The following is a 23,311-nucleotide window of genomic DNA, read 5'->3' as shown; positions in this document are numbered from 1 at the left end:
CCAAAGTGCCAGGCAAAGGTCCAAAACTAAATGTGACACTTATTTTTTATGTGCCAGTTAAGCTAGGCCCAATGAGACCTGGTTCGATTTTCTACGAAATTGTTTCAAATAGTCACGATCTTAAGCAGTTTCAGTATTATTTGAAAAAGACCAGGCAATCAAAAGAAAAACACATTAGTCAAAACATGTCATTTTATAACCTTTGGAACGAGATTCAAATCTACCCAAACACAATTTTAAAAATGTTGGTTGTTTTTGATGTCTTATTTGTACGGCCTCATCTATCTCACAGTCAATGTTACCATTCCATCCCAATCATAACCAGAACCCAGCATGTGGCCGTGAATGAATGTCACTCTGAGGGAGGGTTTAGACACCCTATTCCTCCTCCTCTTTTGTGTCCATCCTAGTCACCTTTCACACAGTCCACTCTGGGCTGAGTCACTCCTGACAGCCTCGCTTGACAATCACAGAATGTTTACGCCTGCGGCTCTGACAGTTTCCTGTAACGACACCCAATCCTCCATACTGCAAGCATGCACTGGAGAACAACTCAAGTCTCATGCAATCGCTTGCTGATGACTTTCCGTACATCCGTGAAGTGCAAGAACCTGTCCTCCTGGGCTGCACGCTCACTCCTCAGAGCATTATGCAATACCACTTTCCCTGATCACCTGAATCCTTTGATCGCTCTTCACTGACACTTCGCGGGCCTGTAAACTATCGCCATCCCTACCTGCCATCCCTTGTCCAACTCTGCTTCTGTTGTGCTCTTTCTCTCTCGTTGTGCCCTTTTCCTTTTCTTCACAAACGCCTGGATACCCTGGACAGGGGCAGAATACACGACTTTACAGACATGCCTCAGCACTATTAGACCACCACAGTGGCGACTATCACAGTGTTGAAAATACTAACAAAGCATAACATGCAGTAGCCTATGTGACACAGAATGTCCTCAGCTCTCCAGGTAAAGCCTCAACTATTGTAGTAGATTTACCTAGGCCACATTGTTACATGTGCCATATGATGCAACACTATAAATCAGGGTTGTCCAACTCCGGGCCTTGAAGGCCTGAATCCTGATCGGTTTGAAGGCTATCACCATTAATATTCATGAGGAAGATATGCATACATTTAGAATCATTGTTTGTAGATTTATCTCATGAATATTAATGAGGGGTATCCTGAAAACCCAGCATGGTTGGAAGACCCTGATATAAATGGATATGTTCTTAACCATTTCCTCAAACCTGCAGTGTATTTATTGTCCTCCTCTTATATGTTTAGCTCTGCCTTTCCTATTGTAAGTGCTAAAATACTAGAATGCCCTTGAGAAGCCAGGACTCGCGCATGCCAAGAAGTAACTGCAGAGATTTATCGAGGCACTCCCTACAGTGTGCCAGAACTTGTCGATGAGACCTTTTCTCCCCTTCACACAACGGTTTGGAAATCCATTCTATTGTGCATCGGGGTGGTGAGGTTCATACCAGTTCTCAGCCAAAACAGCTGTAGGCAGCATACACATGTTATGTGCAGCTTCTCCTGGCTGCAAGCAAAGCTCATTATTCCCGCGGTAACTATGGGCCTCATTACGACCCTGGTGGTCCCGTAATGAAGAGTGCCGGTATGTGACCGGCACCCTTCATTACGGGAGCGCCTATTACAAGGTTCCCTTTGTGGGACCCGGAACAGATGTCTGGTAAAACCAGACGTCCTTTCCGGGTCCCGCGAGGGGAACAGGGAGCTAATAACGGGCCGTTATTAACATGCCCGTTACTAGCTCCCTCTCCATTCCCATTGAGCCCTATCGGGGCTCAAATGGGAATGGGGAATGGTTCCTTCAATGTGGAATTACCGGGTCCTCCAATGTTGGAATGAGCCGGTAATTCCCCATGGAAGGAACCCGGTATTGGAGCCCGGTATGGAGGCAGCCATGGCGCTAATAGCACCATGTCTACCTCCATACCTGTAATGAGGCCCTATGTGTTTTGTGCAAAATTAGTCAACAGAGGGCTGACTCCTATTTCACTGTGCATACAGTTTATTCACAGTGCAACAGGATAAGAAAAGACATATGGTATATAGCTGAATGGCCCAAAAAATATGAATCATGTTTTATCCAATAGTACTAAAGTTGGGACTCGGTAACCTTTGGTTAATTTGTTTAATGGGTTATGCGCTTAACACCCAGAGGTTTCTAAGCGCAGACCCGGGGTGCGAGCCTGTGTTGCTCAGCCTCATCTTGCTTCCAAGACGAGCGTGTTACTACTGAGCTATCCTCCCGAGACATACTCCCTTGTGTCCCCCGTGATAGGGTTGATTGGTGTGGTACTTCCAAGGGCAGTGGAAGGGTGTTGACTCTCCTATTACATGCCTAGCTCTATGTTGAGAAGGGTTGTATATGGATGTCAGTCGTAAGAATCCGCACAGCTCAACTTTTGATCCGGCTCCTACAGAGAACTATGTGGTGTCCAGAGAACCTGGAATGGCCAAAGGATAGGATTTTGCCCTGCAGATTCCACGGCAGTACAGGCTATTGTCAGATCCAGGTGTTTAAACAGAAGTATGTAGCATTACACCAGGTCAATATTGAACTGAATCAGTTGCGAGTGCAATAGCTCAGTCTCCAGTGTGAAAAAACAAGCATGACTTTGAAGAGAAACTTAAATTCTGACGGGATAGGGCAATCCCACACGTGGTTGCCTTACAATAGAAGTTATGAAATAGTAGATGAACATGTTAATGTAAGGGACGTGGTAGAATATGAACTGGGAATAATGCAAACAGATAGGGGATAGGTGAGGAATGTTTCAATTCCCTTCCGCTCCCAACTGCTGACAGTGTAATTACAATGAAGGCAAGGTTCAACAGGGAAGAGAAAGTGCCGAGATAGTGTGGCCGCACTTTCAGATGTCACATAATAACTGTCTTGAATATGTTGGTGGTCTTCTTGATTTCATTGGTTATGAAGTTCCAGTGGTGGGGAATGAGGAGAGAGAAGGAGTGGTGGTGAGAGAATGCACATGGAGGCCAAGGAACGAAAAAGATTGGGAAGGGTGTGGATGGGGGCGATGTGGGATAAGCAGATAGCATAATCTGTCAGATATGGGTTGGTTATCCGATGAATAGATGTGAATGCTGGTAGTAGAAATGTGTAGAGGAACTTGCTGCGCATACAGACCCGACCAGTCTGGAGGTGACAGATAGAGATGGGAGAAGAAAGGGCGACGTGGTAGAGGGTTCAAGTTGCAAAGTTGAGATTTTTATCAAGGAGTGAAATTAATAGGATGAAAAGTCCATGTTGACTGATCAGTAGTAGAGTCACTGATTACGAGAGTGAAGAGCTTCATTTTTGTAAAATGGTCGGTCAGTAGGAAAAGGATCTTGCTGATGATATTCAGTAGGTTGATCCTAGCAGTGGTAGTGGTAGAGGTGATCAAGTGTTTGCATTGAAGACCGCTGTCAAAGAGGCTTGCGAGCCTTGAGGGTGGTGGCGAGGAGTTTGGAGGAAAAGATGCTGGCTTGAGGAGGAGGCAAAAGGCATAAAGATACAGAAACAGAGTAACTGTTTGATTGGCAGATTCATTCCTAAAGTAATCGCGTTGGTCAGCTTGAATGAGGGCAGAGGAAGGTGCACATGCACATACAGCCTAATGGTGCTCTCAGGAGTACCTGCAAATACTACCCGGTAGGAGGGAACAGCTGTCGACAGAATGTTATCACAAAAGCAAATGAAAATATACACATATTAAAAATGACAAAGCGCACGATTAATGCTTTCTAAGTGTGTGACCACAAAACTCAAAAGGTAGTTTTGCCCGCTGAGGAGACAAGGGCGTCTGCTAACTGCTGTTTTCTGCTGTGTGATTGGAGTCACACAGCCTGAATCTTACCTGCTGTGAGAGGACGCATCACGCCAAGCAACCCGCTGCCAGGGTTGCCAGCAAGCTGCTTCCAAAGAAAGTCCTGGTCCTGCTCCGAATCGCGTAAGTCTGCTGGCAGGAGCCGGCACAGTTTGAAGCGGGCGCGGACTCAATTGCACACAGCTGACCCGACACGCGACATGTGACACGTGACTCACCCACGCCACGCCCACAGGAAGAGACTCTTAAATTCACTACCTAGCCGCCCTTGTGCCGTTAAGCCTGCTGAGGAGACAAGGGCGTCTGCTAACTGCTGTTTTCGGCTGGAGATGGAGAAACATCAACGGCAATCAACATTGAGGACAACACAGACACTGACTTAATAATAAACTCAACACCAAAAAGGGTGGCATAGAGGCGTGACCAGGAATTAACAAGGAGAAAAAGAAAAAAGAAAATGTCCATCCCGACAGGATCGCGAACCAGACAGCGAGAGAAAAAGGACGGAATACTCTCAAACAAACATAATATGAACAAACCAACAAAGTCGTGTGAAAAGTCTCAAGAAACTTTACCTACTTCACAAGCAATCAAGATGACCACCAACTACGCGAGCACCAGAATACCAGAGACCGATGGTCAGATTCAAAGCTCAGCCAGACTCCCTAGCACTTTCTTAACAAAAACCAAACCCTCAGTTGAAAAAATGTCATCAAACAGACGCTCACCACAAGCGACAAACAATATGTCACCGAACCGCCCAACAACTCTTGTGGAGGAAACCACACCAACTTACACACCCAAGGATACACAGGATGTTGACCCCCTGAACGAAAGCCAGACAACAATATCAAATGAAAAACCACTTCACATGGAGCTAAAAAAGGGAACATCCCCTGTAACCTCAACACCATTGACGCAACAATACCTCAACACTCTCTTACACAAGGAAAGATTATTCAAACTGATTCACAGATACTAACTGCAAATCCCTTCCCTGCCACGAAGCACCCTGCCGGCACCCCAGGGAGCAGCAGTAAAGACGGCAAAACCCCTACCCATGGGAAGCAGAACAGCGATATACACCAACACAACCTCCCAAACAAACACGAAGAAACACCAAAAGATACCTGCTTGAAAGAAAATGCAAGAATAGCAAAACAAAAATGGCAAACAACATTCAGGCAATTAGCTACAACAGAGCTACCATGGGAAAAATCAAACCCCCCCCGCCCAGTGGGCACGCTGCAGAGTTATCGCTAGATATAACAGAAATAGAATCGATCATGAATTCGCATGAAAGAAAAAAGGAAATCTTTGGCGACCTTTACAAAAGGAAAGCAAGCAACACACATACAACTTTGACTCCAGTGTCAAACCCAAGAAAAAACAAAGTATTATCGGCCAAACTCTTCCCTAATAATCCACTAAACCAACTCTTAGACACGACACGAGAACCCTGTCCTGAAACAAATCTGGAAATCACACACAAGACGCAGGATGAGCAACACCACCCAAGATACAATCATACGAATTCTTACAACAGACTACCAACCACCATGGTCGATTTACCGAACACACTAATAGTAGTTCTCTCAGTAGCCATGGTCCCATTTTTTTAAATTCAAGAAGCCATGGTCGACGCCACAAAAGATCAAGCAACACTTTTGGCCCTGATCCACACCAAACAGATAAACACAGAATCATTTATAGCAAACCTACAAGAACGCTTAAAATCACGAAGCAGAAAATACCAGAACATGGCAACATCGCCTAGCTGAGATCGCAAGAGGCGGTCTTGAAGATAAACAATACCTAACAGAGACTCTAGCAACCATAACCAAGAAAGTTATGGAAGACAAGGAAAAAAAAAGAGGCAGCCTCCCCAGACACACTGATCACAGCAGGGCTGCACAGTAATACGGCCAATGGCCCACAATTACCTATACCTCAACAAGGTGCTCACCAAACACTGCAAAACTAACAAGATAGTCTCACAACCCTGCAAACAAACAAGGCTCTAACCCCACCGTGCACCCCATTTGACATCTTCAATCTAACAAAATGAGAAGCCATGCTGAAACCAAACAAGAAGAAAAAGAAAGATATCAAAAAACATCAGACAGGATCAAGAGCCTTATTGAGAAAACTACAATTACCTGACGCAGAGGACCATGAAGGAAAGAACTTGGCAAAAGACCCCCAGACTGTGCAACCCCAGAACAACAAAACGATGCAAAATCGTGAGGAATCACAATGAGCCGAACCTCGCCAACCCAAAGAACCACTTGATGTGTTAATAGAAATAATAAACTTGCAGCAGATCATCCACCCAGATGTTGAGCTGCCACTGATAGCCACAGAACATACAGAAAACCAAGTGTCGACAATTGACCTAACAAAACACCCACAAGACCAAGACTTAATAATGCTGGACGAATATCACGAAGCCCAGTCAATCAACTCCATCTCGTGCGCCGAGTCACACCCCTCACTTTCATACTTCACCATTTCGGACACCGAAAACAGTGTATCATCTATGAGCTCATTAACCCAACAGGACGGAAAAGCGGAAGATGATGAACACAAACCTTCAATAGTATTTCCTGGATTTGTAGACCCGAGAAAACCCTTAAAAACGTTTAGAATCTGGCTCCATCAGCAAAATCCGAAAACACAAGCGACAACAATACTAAACAGAGACAACACATTACATTTGTTCAATGTAATCCCACAACTGGCCACAATACATTCCAAAGATATCAATGTGATTTTCTTCCCAGACGATCACCAACTCCATCTGGTTCACATAGACTTACAATTAGAAACAACGATGAAGCACATATTGCACGAAAATGCGCAGTTAGCCAGACTGGGCTTTTTCTGTGATGAAGCAGCCGGAAGCTACGCCTACACCAACAAAAAAACAACAAACCATGGAGAAACGAGAAACATAACTACGAACGAAACCAACAACTAAAGCCTCCTAGACATAGCGCAAAAGCCTATCCCGAAACTCAGATACACACTGAAGATAACGCAATGATCTCTCAAAAGAGACAAGAGATCTGGCGCGACATGTCTTACAATAACCATCACGAAAACAATAGCCAGGAAACTCATAAGGACTACAGATACCCCCGGACAACATACTTATAACCATCAACCAACAGCGACCCACCACAACATCAGTACTCACTAGGGTCCTGGAATGCCAGAGGACACAGCCATCTACTTGCGGATGGTCCAAAAGAGCTAAACAAATTGGACATAATATGTCTCCAAGAGACATGTTTGACGTCGGAAGTAACATGTGAAAATGACGTCACACATATGAACCCAGCAATCCAACCGCAACAGGGCAGGCCATCTTCAGGAATGTTGGTACTAACTAAAATAGATAACAACTGGTCAATACTAACAAAGAAGAACCTACACCCTTGGGCCCAATACTTGATTTTACTCATGAACAAAACAGAGACGACCCAAGCGGCTATTGATTCTGCACTGAAACAGCAGAGAATCTTCAATATTTACTGGAATCCTACAGCTATGAACGATAATCAGTTCATAGACTCAATATGCGATGAAATAGACATCTTGACCACAAAGTTCGCCAACATCGAATTCATAATTGCCAGAGACTTCCACATCCACTTATTTAACACAAATGGTACACCAAGGGACGTGACCGACCTAACCCCGAGAGCAAGGAAATGGTTAAAAGAAATAATGATTCGCCAACTAACACTGACCGGTAAATCGCTAGCTGACCAAGGATAAATGCAACCGACATGGTCAAGCGCAAACTCAACAGCCATCATAGATTATATATTCACCTCAGAGGGTATATCTCAAACACTGACAACTGCAACCAATTATGTACGCGCCCATCCGGTATGATTGAAACTCCCTGAATTAGAACTAATCAATGGCATGAAAAAATGTTGTATAAAACAACATCATATGCCTGCCCTCGTAAAGAAGTTTGACTCCACGGTGAAACCAGAAAACGACAAACTAAACTATGAATGGATATTACAAGATTAGCAACAACAAAACACAAAAAAGGTGAAACCAGAGAAACTGCATAAACATCACTTTAACTACGAGATCAACCAGATGAAAAAAACTCTGCAGAAAAGATTACGCACTTTAAAAAAACAGGACACACCATACTCCAGACAAGAAATCAAAAAAGAGAAACAAAAATACATGAGCTGGATAAAACAAACAAAAGCACTATTATATCAAACAGATGGTGAAGCAATCTTGGCAGCCCTGAATCAAAGAAATACGAGACAACTGTGGGCATTCCCAACAAAAAAAACAAAAAATTGTCAGCCTTGATGACCCAAGAAGAAGAGGAACATGATTGGATACAGAACTTTACAAACATCTACACGAAAAGGATCAACAGTAACACAGCAGACAAACCTAACTCAACAAACCGTGGGATCTCAAATGGCACATTGAAGACATTGAAAAGACATTTAAGGACCTAAAAACATAAAGCGCTCCGGGACCTGATGGCCTCTCAAACACAGACCTAAAAAACGCCCCAGAAGAGTGGCCAGCATTATTTGCACAGTTGCTCACCTTGATCGAGCATAAACAACTACTATCAAACTGCTGGAAAACTGCAATACTGATTCCAATATACAAACAAGGCGACCACAAAAAGCTGCAAAATTACAGAACCATAGTGTTATTAGATCCTCTCGGAAAACTGTTTGTGTCCTTTCTTCTCATAAAGTTGAATTAATGGGCAACTGAGAACGAAAGACTGGTCAAACGACAAACCGGATTCGTCCGCAACGTAGGCACCAACATCAACCTGCTACTCTTAAACTTGATCAACCAAGAAGCCATCATCATTCTGGACAAAACTGTGACTAGCCTCCAAGCCAGCCTCAGCAACCTAGATCAATATATGACTGATAAAATGCTACAAATCAATACGACAAAAATACGACAAAATACGACAAAAACAAAATTGATGAGGCTGACAAACCTAAAAGGAGGGAAACAAAAATCGCCAACAGTCACACTTAGAGGCGACCCAATTGAAACAGTGAAGCACATGAAATATCTCGGTGCAATGATCAACCCATCTCTCAAAAAACAGGAATGGGAAGGCCACTTAGAAACAAAAGCTCAATCACTTGCGCGCCAAGGTCGCTTTTTCCATAGTAAATTTGGGAAATTTTCAATCAAACCGGCTGTAGCTCTATTCAAACAAAAAGTAGTTCCAATACTTACCTACGCCGGAGAAACTCTAATCAATCAACATCACATGAAATGGCAATTCTATGAAGCAACCTTTTGGAGGAAGATAATAGCACTACCCTCAAACTTTCCAATGGCAAGAATCCGATATGAACTTGCGTTACAATCACTCGATTCATTAATTGTGTGGAAACCTATTGATCTATACAGAAAAATCATGGCAAATGAAAAAATTCCTGCAATTGAGATTCTTTGGAAAAAAAAGAATGCAATGGACATGACTGCACTATCTCAATGGTCAACTCAGATCAAAAAATTGATACAACGGGAAGAAATCACTGAAGAGATGCTGATCCAAACACCACAGTACGCGAAACGCAAACTACAACGCAATGACTGGATCAAAACTTTAGCACACCAAATGCGCTATAAAAGATTTCTCAGATGCAACACAGAAACCGGAGCCCTAAACAAACTTCCGGTCTATCTAGCTCAATTTCCCGATCAGAAGATCCAAGACCTTTACCTCCTCTTTCGTCTGAATATACTCCCAACGAGGGAGTACCTAGCACCAACGAAACAAATATCCACGGAAAAAACACAATGCAGGTTTTGAGAGTCGGAAACCACCACAGAATTTCTCCTCCACCTAATGATGAGATGTCCTGCCTTGAATGAGGAGCAAAACCTATTCAGAGACCACTTTGGAATCTCGAACAAGCAGATAGGCACCGATAAGCCTCTAATTTTCACAATCATAAAATTTTGGATACACATTATTGAGAGAATAAAACAATGAGAAGCTAAAGACAGTCACAAAACGTGCAGATAATGAAAAGTTTGGACACAAACATATTTAAAAAAAAAAAAAAAGATAGTTTGGGATAATAATATTACAATCATAACGTATCCACGCAAGCAGGTTGTGCTGTTTGAACAGCGTGCAGCATTTGTAAAACTCCAACTGCAAGCAAAATGGCTGAATGGTATAGTCAGCATGATATGATCCGGTATAATGGCACACGCAATCATAGTGAAAGTAGAGTAGGCCGAAATACAAATTACATGCTGCTGATAAAAGTGGGCGGTATGTCAGTGTGTCCAGAAGGAAATGAGAGGTCGAATAATTCCTAACCACATGTACAACTGGTAAAATTATCCACTTGTTCCGAGTTCCGCTAGGCCATTTCAATTCCACCAATGGCTGTGCCAATAGGTACCATGTGCTTCTCCCTAATTCTCCCCCACAGTGGGGGGGGGGTCTCCAGGGAATAGGCCATCTCACTAGCAGTGCCAACACCATCAGTGGTTTTTGGGCGGCCCTGTGTCTGTCCATTTCCTCCCACGTAGAACACTGCAAAACAACAAGAGCTGGTCATGTCTTGAGCAAAGTTCCCCCTACCTCCTCCGCAGGATTGTAGAGACGGGGTAAGGGTGGTTACCTGCGGCCAGAAACTGTTGGGGGAGAGTGAAAACTGCGGCCAAACCAAAAGAACGATAGTGTCAAGTGGACTGTAAGCCTCTCTGCTCTTCTTTATTCCGTGGATGTTAAATGTGTTAGCTGAAGCTCACTTGTGATGTTAAATGCTTGGGATATGACATATATAGCATATACCACATGTTCCTTTTTGTATGGGATATATACTCTATACCACTTCTAATGTTAAACACAATCTCAAGTTTAATGCAAGTGTAAGTTCAAAGAAAGCTAAACATAAATTATGACATTGGCTCGTTGGCCAATGCTACATGTTTCACCTTCTTTTTAGTATTCATTTCACGAAGAAAAAACAGGAAAGGCTTCAATCTTTCCTGACAAACTAGACACAGGAATGAATGCTGAGTGACTGCCTCAGGAGGAGAACACATGCCTTGTGGGCGCCCCACTGGTCGCTTTCCATTTCCCCACTATTTGGCAATATCTATTTAAGACCATAGTAAGTGGCCAGAGAATGCTGTTGAAAGGTATAGCTGGAATCCAATTAAAGAAAGCCATTGGAATCACAGTATATAGCGACTTACGCTCTCAAAGGTAGGATTCAGGTGCATCGAGCTACTGTCTTAGTGGGCCAAGCGGATGGTGAACCAGCGCCAACAGAACACACAGAAGACCTAAGGAAAGTTATTAGGAAGTAAGTTTGGCAGAATTTGTTATATAATAAAACAAATCTTAACCTCTCATAGCCACTTTTATTTATTTATTTAACATTTGTAGTGCACGTCAAACCCGTAGGTATCTGGGCGATGGAGTCAGGTAATACACCTTACAGGGGTTACCACAGGCAACAATAGAAAACATAAGTTTGGCGTAAATCATATTAAGCATATTTAAAGACATAAGATATTTACAGATACATCGTTCCCGTCGGTACATAATCAGTAATATTTACATGTGCAATCTTATTCACATAGGTAATTTACTAATGAGGTAGAGCAGATGTACTTAGTGAAGCATATTGTATAAGGATGATACTGTAAGCATTGAGGCAGAGAAGGCTACACATTGGAGGTGAAGAGCCAGGCTTTAGGTTTTCTACGGAATGAAGTGTTTGAAGGGTCGGATCTAATGTCTAGAGGTAGCGCGTTCCAGCCTTTGGCTGCCACAACTGGGAAGCTACGTCCCCCAGCCTTTGTTCTTTTGAATTTTGGAACATAGAGAAGGAAGGCTGAAGCGGAAAGTAACAGAATCAAGTTGGCTCGAAAATGCACACACAATTGATGAGCGCCTGTCCTTCACCTCTGTGGTGTGGTATTGCTATAGCTAGAAAGCTGAATTGTGCAAAAGAGCCCTTTAAGTTCCCTCTCGCACCCAACGGCGCAAGCAGTTACAAATGGTAGCAGGTCAAGCAGGGTCAAAGTAGCACTGGGAACAAGAAGACCAAGCACGGTTTGCCAGGGACTTGAAACCTGACTCTCTGTTTCCGAGCTGCCTGAGTTCCTGTGTTGTATGTGATCCGACATCCCCAGTTCAGATCCTATGCCCTCGTGTCTGGAAACCTTAGGGGCCCCCTAAACATTGTGACTGCGCCCATTGGATGCTAGCCCTGCCCCTAAACCTTGTGGCTTCAGTCCACAAATCTGCAATGTGTTCATGAGCGCCCCAAGCAGTATTCGTTTCTGATTCATCACCAATCAAGACAACTTCTATAAACCTTAGCACTATGGGTAAATGTTTGGAAGCCGTACAAGGGCACACATAATTTAAATTTATTATCTCATGTCCTCTAGAATCAACGTTTTAAAGAAATCGTCCTATTTGGTGTCTGCTTCCATTAAGAGGCACACCTGATTGGGCTGGAACAATCCCTTTCACATAGCAGGTTGGAAGGTCCAGCAGGTATGTGCTCCAACTGGACTTGGGGGATCCAGAGAATTCATAGTTAGTGCCAAGTCAGTGCTGAGTCAGGATGTCTGGTCTGGTTCTGTATCTGCTGTCGCCCCACCACCTAACAGAAACCCCAAATATGCCTTCCCACCCCTGCCTGACTTGCCTCTAGTTTTATCAGAGAGAAGTCCTCGTTCCACTATTTGCAAGAATAAGGTGCATGGAGCGGGCCACACCTAGAGTAGTAAAGATATTTAATGAATATATAACACTTTAACTAGACATATTTAGAACGCAACAGAAAATGCCCTTGCAGCCTAAGAGCTACTATACAACTGCAGTTAGATCTGGTAATCCCTTGCCCGCTATCTCAGGCAGGCGGGTGCACTTTTCCATGATGAAGTAGTTATCTCCAAAATGCATTGGAACAGCATCTTTTCGCCTGTTTATGATTGAAAATTAAATGTATACTCGCATTTCAAGAACTCTTTTCCTATATTTCGACCTGTGCAATTTGTGATTCCTAAAATGTATTTGTAAATGCATAATTAAATTCAGTGTCATTTCCACATGGGTCACACGCAGTTACCTCTGGTTAGATCTGGTAAACTGTTGCCAGATAGTTCTGGCAACAGATTACCAGATCTAACTGTGCAGTTCTATCAATTGTGCAAGTTGCTATTTGGCCAAATATGTGCTTGCCCTCGATTTGCATACGTATTGACATCTTAGAGGCAAAAGCCCTTCTGAGAGGCTGTAATACTAAGACTTCTTGCTCACCAATCTGAAATCCCCTTTTCTCCCCAACTAACCCACTCACTGCTAAATCTTCGACCACCTTAAACTGCACAGAAACATTCCCCGCACTCAGCAATGTATTCCTACGAATACCACATTCACTTTAATGGAGCTTTACTAAAGTTCACATCCTTGGCTCTGTCCCAGGTGCCCCAAGCCAGTGGTTTCCCAAGACTTGGAGCCCTGTGATTTATCAGCTCTCTGGATAAAACAGACACCAAGCGTCCAAGCCAGATAGAAGCATGCCAGGAACGTGGGTACCTCTGGCCTGAACTCAACAGCACCACGTGCATCGCACCTTATCTTGCTCTCTGTCCCACTAACAATCACTTTACTTAAGTGGAGAAGCCGGAATTTAAGCCAGTCTGTAATTTAGGCCCTTGAAAACATATCGCATCTCTAGTTGAGAAGATATGGGTTAATGTTTTGCTTCCAAATGCTAAAATAATATTATGCTTTATGCAAGTTACTTGAAAATTACCCAAATAACTACATTTTTATTGTTTTTACTTTAGTGCATTTGGCTAATCATAACCTCAGGCACATACATATCGTAACATATAAGAAGATAAAGAAAACACTTCATAAATATACGTAATTCTTAAAAAGGTCATAAATATACATCATTCTTAAAAAGGCCACGACCTACAGAAAAAACATCAATATTAAGTCCACATAAATTTCATTAAAAATGTTGCAATGTCTAGCGTTAATTCATTTCATAGCAAAATATACGAAAAACTCAATTAATGCAATGTAAGTAATGATAAAAACTCAGGCCATATGGGAAATGGAGCAGCAGTAATCACCAATGGGCATGTGCTTCAGACTTGTCGAACAGCTAAATGCACAATAAAGACTAAAAAGAAAAGTAACATCTAATGACTCTGCAGAGCATAAAGAGCTCCAAAATTGGTCGGACGGAACAAAGTCTATATTAGCCAACAGGTCCCGGTATCCTTTAACATAGTACGTTTGTAAACAGTGACAGGCTGTCTCCACTGCAGCATTGTATATGATTAAATAAATAAATAAACCAGCCGTCTAAATAAATAAATGCTTATAGAAATCTGCTAAGCAAATAAAGTATGCTCGTAGCTTTAAGTTGCCCTGTCTGAAAATAAGACCAGCACGGACATTTAAAGCAATGTGAGCCTAACAATTCCCTTCCCTGTTTTGTAACTGTGAGTTCAAGAACAGCAACAGGTGAAACTGTCTAATAAGGTCACCTGTCTGTCGGGAGTGTTTGACACATGCATGCAAATAACAACTATGCATGTATGATCTCAGGATAATATTGCACACAAAAGGACCCTTGTTTGTGCGTGTTAATCAAGTAGAGATCATTAAAATGAAATAGACAATTTTAAATGGGAGTTGACTTCATTTCTCTTGAGCGAAAGCAAAGATGATGGCTAGCTAACTGGAGAGGATTGGAGCGCTCCCATGCGAATGAGCTCATCAAACGCCTATTTGAGCTCTTAGCACTTGCACCTTAATTATGTTTTAATACAGACTTGGGTCACGGACAATGGTCACTCAAATGATCCATTGCTGTCTGGGGTGGACTGGTCTATGGGGAACTCTGGAGATTTCCTGGTAGGCCTCTGCACCCTGGGCCTCGTCTGTGTGGTGAACTATTTTATTTTCACATTTTATCAAGTCAGGCTTGTGGAGGTGTGCCTGCAGGAGGGCTCTGTGTGTAATCAGTGCAACAGAGTTCTGAACCTAGACCGTCTCAACACGACCTTTCACCCTTTCAGCTCCACTTATTGAGTGTGATTGTGCTTGGCGGGACGAGCATTTGTCATGCTGCGAGCTTGGAACAACCCACGGTGATTAAAGTGCTATATTCAAATAAAATCAGTTATCGTTAAAATGTACATTCTGCAGATCCGATTAAACATTGTCAGGGTATTGCTAAACTGCCACTAGAGTACGCGAGTAGCAACAAGTTGGGTAAGTACAACTGCTGCAACAATACTAATCACAACAATTTTAAAAAAAATCAGAAGAACAACAACTGTTTAATAGTTATAGTTATACCGATACCAAATTAAAAAATTGAAAACTATTATAAATATATCCACATAGAAACAACAAACATTATTGTATTACTTAAGGTAATAATGTGATTTTATAGTAAGTCTGATAACACAATTTCTCTGTCATTCTGCTGACCCTCCTTCCCAGCTGAGTCGGAATTGCATATACTTCCGCATAGGTCTGATAAGGCTTATCACAGACACGGTATGCTAACACGTTGAACCTGTGTACAAAGAACCAAAAGCCGCCTCTTATCACACGCATGGCCCTACAAAAGAAGTGCCACAAACTGCCACTCCTCGTTTTCGTTTTAATGCTCAGAGGCCAGGGAGAAAAATGCTTCTCTGCTGTTGCCACTTCATTTTGGGGACCTGATCTTTTCCACAGTGTGTTTGCCCTTTCCAAGGGAAGTGTTCTTAGTTTTTGGTCCCATATTTTGAAGAGATAGCCTTAATGTGTCAAGCCGCCATATGCTGTGCGAGTCTAGATGAATGAGGGAGGTGAGAGGAGGAGAAGTGAATTGCTCGTGCCCCAGAAAGAGGGAACATTTAAAACAAGCATTGGCAATGCCAACAGTTTGGGTGTTTGTGTAGGCCTGGGAAAGGCACTTTCCGGGCGCTGCCGTAGTGGTGTTAACTGGCCATTGATGGTAGCAGGTGTCAAATGGTGTGGTTACCTGGGCATCTAATAGCAGTGCCTGGCAAAAGTTTCAAATGTATTCACAAGCTAAAACTGTTGGTTTCGCCAAGGCTGTTTTTAACAGGACTTCAGTGAAGGACACACATAGGTCGTATAGGGTATCCAGTGATGTTAATGAAAAAAAAATACTGAATAACATTTTTAATGGCACTTGAATACCGAAAATCACTGAATTCTTTATTAAATATATATATATATGGGTGGGGTAAGGGGTTAAGGGATTAAAACGGGTGGGGAGCGGGCTGTGGGTGTGATAATCATTGCAAAACAGAGAATTAGGTATTTTTTGGCATTTAAGCGTCAGTAAAAATGTTTTCGTATGACATTTTTCGTTAACACATGCAACCGGCATATACACCTTGTAACACCTGTCAACCTGCAGAAGGATCATAAGGGGGTCCTGTCTGAACCAGCAACCTGTCAAGACACTTCCAGACCACAAATATTTTCTGAATTTTCTAGACCTTCCATTACCAGAGAGACCACACGTGGCTCTCCTTCCCTGCCCCAGCGGGAGCAGCAGAGTCGCAATGCTCTCAAGACATCCTGTCTTCAATCTAGCCTTGCTGGCTGTTCCCTCAGAAGTCCTGACACAAAGAGAAGAGTGTCAGACAACGTGAGCCCTGGCAACTAAACGCATCCGAGACCTGCAGCTGTTCAACAGCTTAGAACAAACAGCACAGAAGAAACCCAAAGTGAATATTGGTACTCTTGGTAGACATTAGAAAGCTGAAATACCTGTAACCTGCACCAACATTCATATATACATTTTAAAGAGAAATAAAGTTATATTTTCATTTTATTTTCATATTTTGAAGTATGTTTGTGTTGTCATTACTTTATTTAAAGTAACTAGCTGTTCCCGGTGAAACATACGCTGATCTACTTCTGTCCCCCTTCTTAATTATCGGAACTACCACTGCTCGCTTCCAGGATGAGGGCTTAGTTCCCTGAGACTGTGACTTATTACTGGTCATTGAAAAGGCAAACGTATCAGATGGAATGAGAGGTATGTGCGGTATAAGAACCGTATATAAGTTCCATGGATCACACAGGCCTCGATGATGTATCTTTGTAGATGTATAATTGTCAAACATGTTCCATTGCAGCGTCCCCGTGATGGCATAAGATTGCGTAGTAGCATTATTACAGCACCTACTTTCAGTTTTAGCTCGTGTGGAGGCATTCACCCTAAAGCGTTTCGCTCTTTAGGGAGTGAAACATTGAGCCAGTAATTAACTGTTCTTTGATACTGGAACCGCCATGCCCTGTGTGAAGAGAGGTGGGGGTGGACATAAGTAACTTTCAAATGTTTGCGATAATGGGAGGTGAAGGTGACCACGTAGGACCATGCTCATTCTGTTTGTTGAAATGTTTATTGAAATGGTAGCTGTTGTTGAAGTGGGTGCACTTTGCCATTTGCAGAGCAGAGGGCAACCAAACACTGATGAAGGGCATCCCTATGTTGAAATGATAGCTGTTGTTGAAGTGGCTGCACTTTGCCATTTGGACACCAGAGGGCAACCTGACACTGATAAATTGCATCAGCTGAGTACTGAAACACCTAAGCCTTTTATAGCTATCCATGCTACATTTGTCTAGCTTCTAAGCATTGTAAAAATCACTGTCACTTATTGCCCACTGACTGTATTCAACATATCAATGATGAATGCCTGAGCTGGTCCAACTAGGCAATCACGTCCATGGCATTCAGTATTGTCCTGTTCCCAAGGTGAGTGCATGAAGCCTGGGCTATCTCCCTGGCTTTAATACTGAGTCAGCCTGCATTTTTAATTACTAGTATGTGTGATAACCTTCATTGCATGAGTACAGCTACCACTCTGTAAGCCAAGAGAAATGCAAGGGTAACCCATTTGCCTAGGTAAGAAATGTGTCTCTATAAAGGTCAGAGAACAATTCTGTGATAATAACCCTGTTATGTTTTTAAAACTGTGTTTTACCTCTACATAACACAGTAGAGATAAACTATATGAACAGACATTCAATGATATATTGGCATCATTTGCTAAATTTGTCAGGATTTCCAACTAAAGAAAACAGAAAACACATTTTTACCACAGACAGGAAAGAATACATACGATATATTACACTAAATGCTCAAAGTAAGTAAACACAATCACAAAAATGCATTAAACAATCTTTTAGAGAAACTCAATGTGCCTGCCTTGTCATCTCAAGTAGCCATTTGAGAAGCATTGAGTACCATTAGTATACCAACCAATAGAATGCATGCGCCACTCTGTTCCCTCTTCTACCTCCTACCCATCACTTGCACAAGTGGTTATGCACGCTTTAGCAGGAGAGCAGAATGCACAGTCTCTCGATTTTCGATTGATGCAGAATCGTTGTGAACTGCAAAAGCAATGCATGTGGAGGCGGGTTCAGTTTCTGTGAGACAGTGATGCATTTGGTTTATCGATTATATGTTTATAGTCAGTGAGAAAAGACTATTTTCGTTGTCAAGAAGCCAGAGGAATAGGGAAAAGGATGCAGAGTCTGTCATGCTTATATATTTTATTTTTTGTGAAGGGCATTTATTTCATACAAATCACCGAAAGTGTACATTTAAAAACCATTGCAAAAAGGTCAGCACGTGTTTAGGGTTGGGGAGATGTGCGCTTTCAAAGCCACTAACTTGCAATATGTTTACCTGAGCTTGTAGGGCACATGGACACCAATCATACCCGGAGCAGCTGCAAATCACAGCAACGCCCCGGCCCCAGGTGAAATACACTGGTTGTCATGAGCCGCACAAGGCTAGTGTAGCAGATTAGTGGTTTCATATCAACAAGTGGCCTTGTGAAAACCTGCCTGCCAGTGCTTTTAAAGGTACACTTCACATTGTTTGTTTTAAATAAGGACTGTCCACAGGAAAATACCTACGGCAGACCCACAGCCCCCTTTTCTACTTCTTTGGCTCGTTCATGACAACAACAGCCTTTATTCGCCGATCTATGAACATACAATATGAATTGTTAATCGGACTTTGGAGCTGTAACAGGAAGAACGGTTCAGTACTCCTAGGAAATGAAATCAATGACCATTTCCATGAGCGACACCTCTTTTGGAATGTACATGAATATACCCATGATGTGAAATACCCGATTGAAAAAAAAGCATTGAAAAACATACTGTCCGATATCTGCCCTAGTGCTCTAGATGGGCCTTTGCTTAGTGTTTAGTTTTCCTGCACTTTAACTATTAACATAGTATGTTAGGGTCATCGGCGCCAGTTAAGCTAGCATCTGTAGAGCAGAGGCCAAGAAAAACAAGCAACACCTAATAGCCCAAACTAAAAATGACTCTAAGTCAGCCAATGAATGAAAGCCCGATTTTTCACTCTGAGTATTGTTCTATACCACGTGCACGTTTACCGCTGCTCTTATGCAACAAGCCCCTAATAAATAGTTAAAAAAAAATTGAACTTTTATTGGTCGTCTATTTCTTCTGTGGCGTTGTGGGCTTTTTGACTGACAGCTCCACAATGGGATCATAGCATTTTTCGGATACCATATCTTTGTATTAGCTATCCATTGACCGACCATATATGAAAAAGATATTTCATTCTTAATGTTGTCATTCTGCAGTTCCTTCTTTGGTACGCTAGCTGGGAGCATTGACTTTCCCCGTCTAATGCATTGTCACCAGTGACCCTCCCCCACCCCCGCCCCCTTTCCAAGGAGCGACTCTGAGCTCTTCCGCCACAATAGAGCAACTTTAAATGTACGTGAAATAATTAGAGTGCAAAATGGCAACCCTGCAATTCCCCCATAGAAGCCGAGGCTCCAAGTGATGAACAGGGTGCAGGTAGCAGTCGCGCGACATATCAAATTACGAGCCAGCATATCTTAAACTAAACTGGTTGCCCTTCAGGTCCTAAAATGCGCAGGCAGAATTAGAGGGAATTAACCACAGGCAATGCAAACAATCGCATAATTGCTTGCCTTTGTTCTCTGCTTCAGCGCTCAGTGCCAGTCACACAGATGTGCGTGCGTGTGTTCAGGGCTTTAAGTGGGCCGGGGCCAGACAGGGCCGGGCCCTGGCAGTCTCCGGAAAGGGCTCTCCAGCCAGGGCCCTCCCCGACTAGCCCTAGCCAGCAGACACCACAGGCAGCCTGTGTAAGAGGCTGCATGGTTACACGAGTTACCTGCAGGCGTAACCACGCAGTGCGGGCTGCCTGATGTCTATGTACTTGACACAGTAGGAGGGCTGGACTGCTCAGCTCTCCTTTTGTTCCGAGTAACTAGTCATCACCCAGCAAAAGTACTTAAAATGGCCCTGGGTACAAACCACACTCCAACCCATGCCTGAGGATCCTCAAACACCTAGAACACTGCCACGACTTGCTCCTTGAATTATTCAGGGGAGCTCGTTCAGGCCTAGCAATACGTCTTTCAGTGCTCAGAAATGTCATGAGTTACTCAGGACTAAGCAGACGAGGCCACATGGAGTTAACCCCGGAGGTCAGTATGCTCAAGAACACTGACTGTTTGACACACTTCCCAGACTTATGTGCTCCTCAGAAATACGGTCGTATTTTAAGGACATAGCCTTGGAATTCCTTTTACTGGTTCTTCAGCAACCATCTGAGTTTCCTCAGGCCTTGGAGCAACAATCGCACCAGCCAAAGATGATAGATATTCTGACAGTCCCCTCCACAACCACCCTTCATGCCCCATCAGTGCCAACTCTTGTAGAAACAAGACGGATCTATGTTAGATGGCCAAAAATATTTGGACAAATTTATTTTGGTCCAATTGTCTTTGACCACATTTTTTACTGCAAAATGCAGAGAGAGAAACTCTGCACTCCGACTTACCCACCTACTTACCCCCTTTTTATATGCCTTTTAATATGTCGAGCCCAAACCCACCATCTTCCTGTTTGTGGTAAAAAATGAGGTTAACATTTTTGTAAAGAAAATGTCAACTATTTTGACTTCGACCAAAGAGGTGAGTACCACAAAGGCATCCGTCTAAGCCAAAGATTTGTATCTGCTCATTCCATTAAGATAGTGATGTTTAACAAGTTATTTCTTTTTTTGGTTCCCAGTTCACAGAGGTAGAGCATTGTAACACATCTGTGTTGTTTCAAATATTTTTACAAAAAAACATCAGAATCAACAGATTCTTTTATATGGGTTTTTAGAAAAAAAGAAGATCGACTCAGGACAGTAAACATAAAATGCGGTGAGAGTGTGCCTAACATCCGAGCGGTGCTGATTGCTATTAGGTGTATCCTTGGTATCTTGCATCCTCACATTACAAAGGGGTTGAGGATGCAGAGCGAGGTGACATGGGCTGAACCCATGGATTGGGACCAAATAAACAAAAATCAGGCTAACCTGCTTTCTAAATGTGAGTTAAGCCCTAGAGGGCAGGTGCCGCAGGTTAATATGGATGTCTATGGGCACTTCCAAGCCAGCCCCACCTAAAAAATACATTGCTGCAACTAATAATGCCCAGTCACTGAACTTCCCTGACACTAAATAATCTTTGGTGAAATTTGTCACAACTTCAGGAAGACAGAGAAGCAAACATTATCACGGGCACATGTCAATCGACCCTCTGTCCAAAACACAGAACAGAAATGGCCCTGGCGTCAGTATGGGATGACCTATGAGATCCTGCAAACTGGGGATCCACCAGTAACATCATCATGCTCAGTATCCCCACCAGTTCAAAAATAGAAACCGCCACACTCTTATCCACCAATTGCAACACAAAGCCGGATTCTCCACCATGACTCCTAAATCGTTCAAGTCCTTCCTGTCTGTGCATAAAGAGCGCCTTACACTAGGAGATATGTCCTCACAGCCAGATGCTGGGAAATGTGGAGTCCACCAGTGATCTCTCCTTCCGGAACTTCTTTTTAATACCTACATTAAACCCTTGAAGGACCTACTCAATGGCCCATCCACAATTTAACTCATATGCAGATAACACACAAATATATCCTTGTGTTATAGGTCACTGAGGCCAGTTCAACAACGCAACCAAAGTACTTAGAGCATGGAGCATTCATTCGAGCAAAACACCCTGAAACACACACAATAGTTAACCACCATGTGCCCCTGCCAACATTCTCTGGTGAAAGCATACCTCTCTAATCTAAGGTACAAAATCTGGGAGTCATCTGGGATGTGAGCCTCATCATGAACTGGAAAGCCCATTATGGGGACCTCCATAACTATCAAATACATAGATTGGCAAAGGTCCACAAGGCTGCAGGCAGTCACCTTCAGACTGGGAAAATGTGAACTGGTCATCATCAACCTATGAAACATCCACTGGCTCTGCTCACAGGGCCTGATCTGCTTCAAAATCATGTGCCTTACACACACATGATTGGATATAACTGCCCCATTCATCAACGTTGATGAGATTCTTTCCCTAATCCCCAAGGCTAACCCTTCCTGTACCCCCACTGACCCACTGTCCCGCACATTGTGAAGCACATAGGTCAGAGTGTTGCTCCACAGCTTGCTTCCCTCTTTAACTCCTCTCTTTACAATGTCACTTCTCTCATCATACAAGACAGTTACATTCATCCGTCTCCTTAAGTAACCTGGTCTAGTTCCTAACTGTACTGCCAACTTTCGCCCTGTCTCTCTTCTACCAACGTCAGTCGATTGAATACTACTCACTCTAGGATTTTGAAATAGTATGTTCCTTGATACTCACAGCCACCGGGACCCTCTTTAATCTGGATCCAGACCTCTGCATTCCACCGAGACAGATCTCATCAGGAACGTCATCTCTTCCGCTCATCATGCAAACCTTATCTATTCGTATGCATCACAAACTCTCTGCTACATTCGATACTGTCGACCATTCTGGCCTTCTCTGTACGTTATCTCTCCATGGCATCAGAGATAAGGCACACGCTTGTTTTGCTTTATACCTTGACCCTAGACACGTTCAGGTGTCCTGGAACAGCCTTACCTCCCCATTCACCCCCTTACTGTTGGAGTTCTGCAAGGGTCTGTCCTTGGTCCACTTCTCTTCACTTTCTATACTTCAGCTCTTGGTGACCTGATCTCCTCTTATGGCTTCTCCTATCACCTCTTTGCTGACGACACTCAGATCTTTTTCTCCTTTCACGCCTTGTCTGACAAACTGTTGACAAAACTGGAAAACTGTCTCTCCGCCATCAAATATTGGATGGCATCTCACTCACATGCTCAACTCCACTAAAGCTGAAGTTCTCTACCTCCCAACCAAACAGGCTAGCTCTACCTCTCCCCTCTTCTTCTCTTCTCTCCCGTCTACCTTCCTTACTCTGCTTCCGCTCGTAAACTTGGTGTCATCTTCAACCCATGACACAATGT

General features: G+C 43.1%; 1 protein-coding gene across 6 annotated transcripts in view; it reads right to left on the bottom strand.

The window, feature by feature from the left end:
* LOC138510403 (uncharacterized) overlaps positions 1–23,311 on the bottom strand; it is a 1,044,636-nt gene that overhangs the window by 957,996 nt on the left and 63,329 nt on the right. The window contains exons 2-3 of one of the 6 annotated variants that reach the window (XM_069626029.1): positions 11,115–11,204; positions 737–823 (exon numbers count right to left, since the gene is read on the bottom strand). The exons of 3 other annotated variants lie outside the window; for them this stretch is intronic. The gene's annotated coding sequence lies outside the window, so the exon portion shown is untranslated. The remainder of the gene's footprint in view (positions 1–736; positions 824–11,114; positions 11,205–23,311) is intronic. 2 more of the 6 variants (XM_069626030.1, XM_069626031.1) reach the window with 2 other exon arrangements.

Source organism: Ambystoma mexicanum, chromosome 6p (genome assembly GCF_040938575.1).
Source record: "Ambystoma mexicanum isolate Mex_15411 chromosome 6p, UKY_AmexF1_1, whole genome shotgun sequence".
Taxonomy (NCBI): Eukaryota; Metazoa; Chordata; class Amphibia; order Caudata; family Ambystomatidae; genus Ambystoma; species Ambystoma mexicanum.
This window is presented reverse-complemented; position numbering and strand designations above follow the sequence as displayed.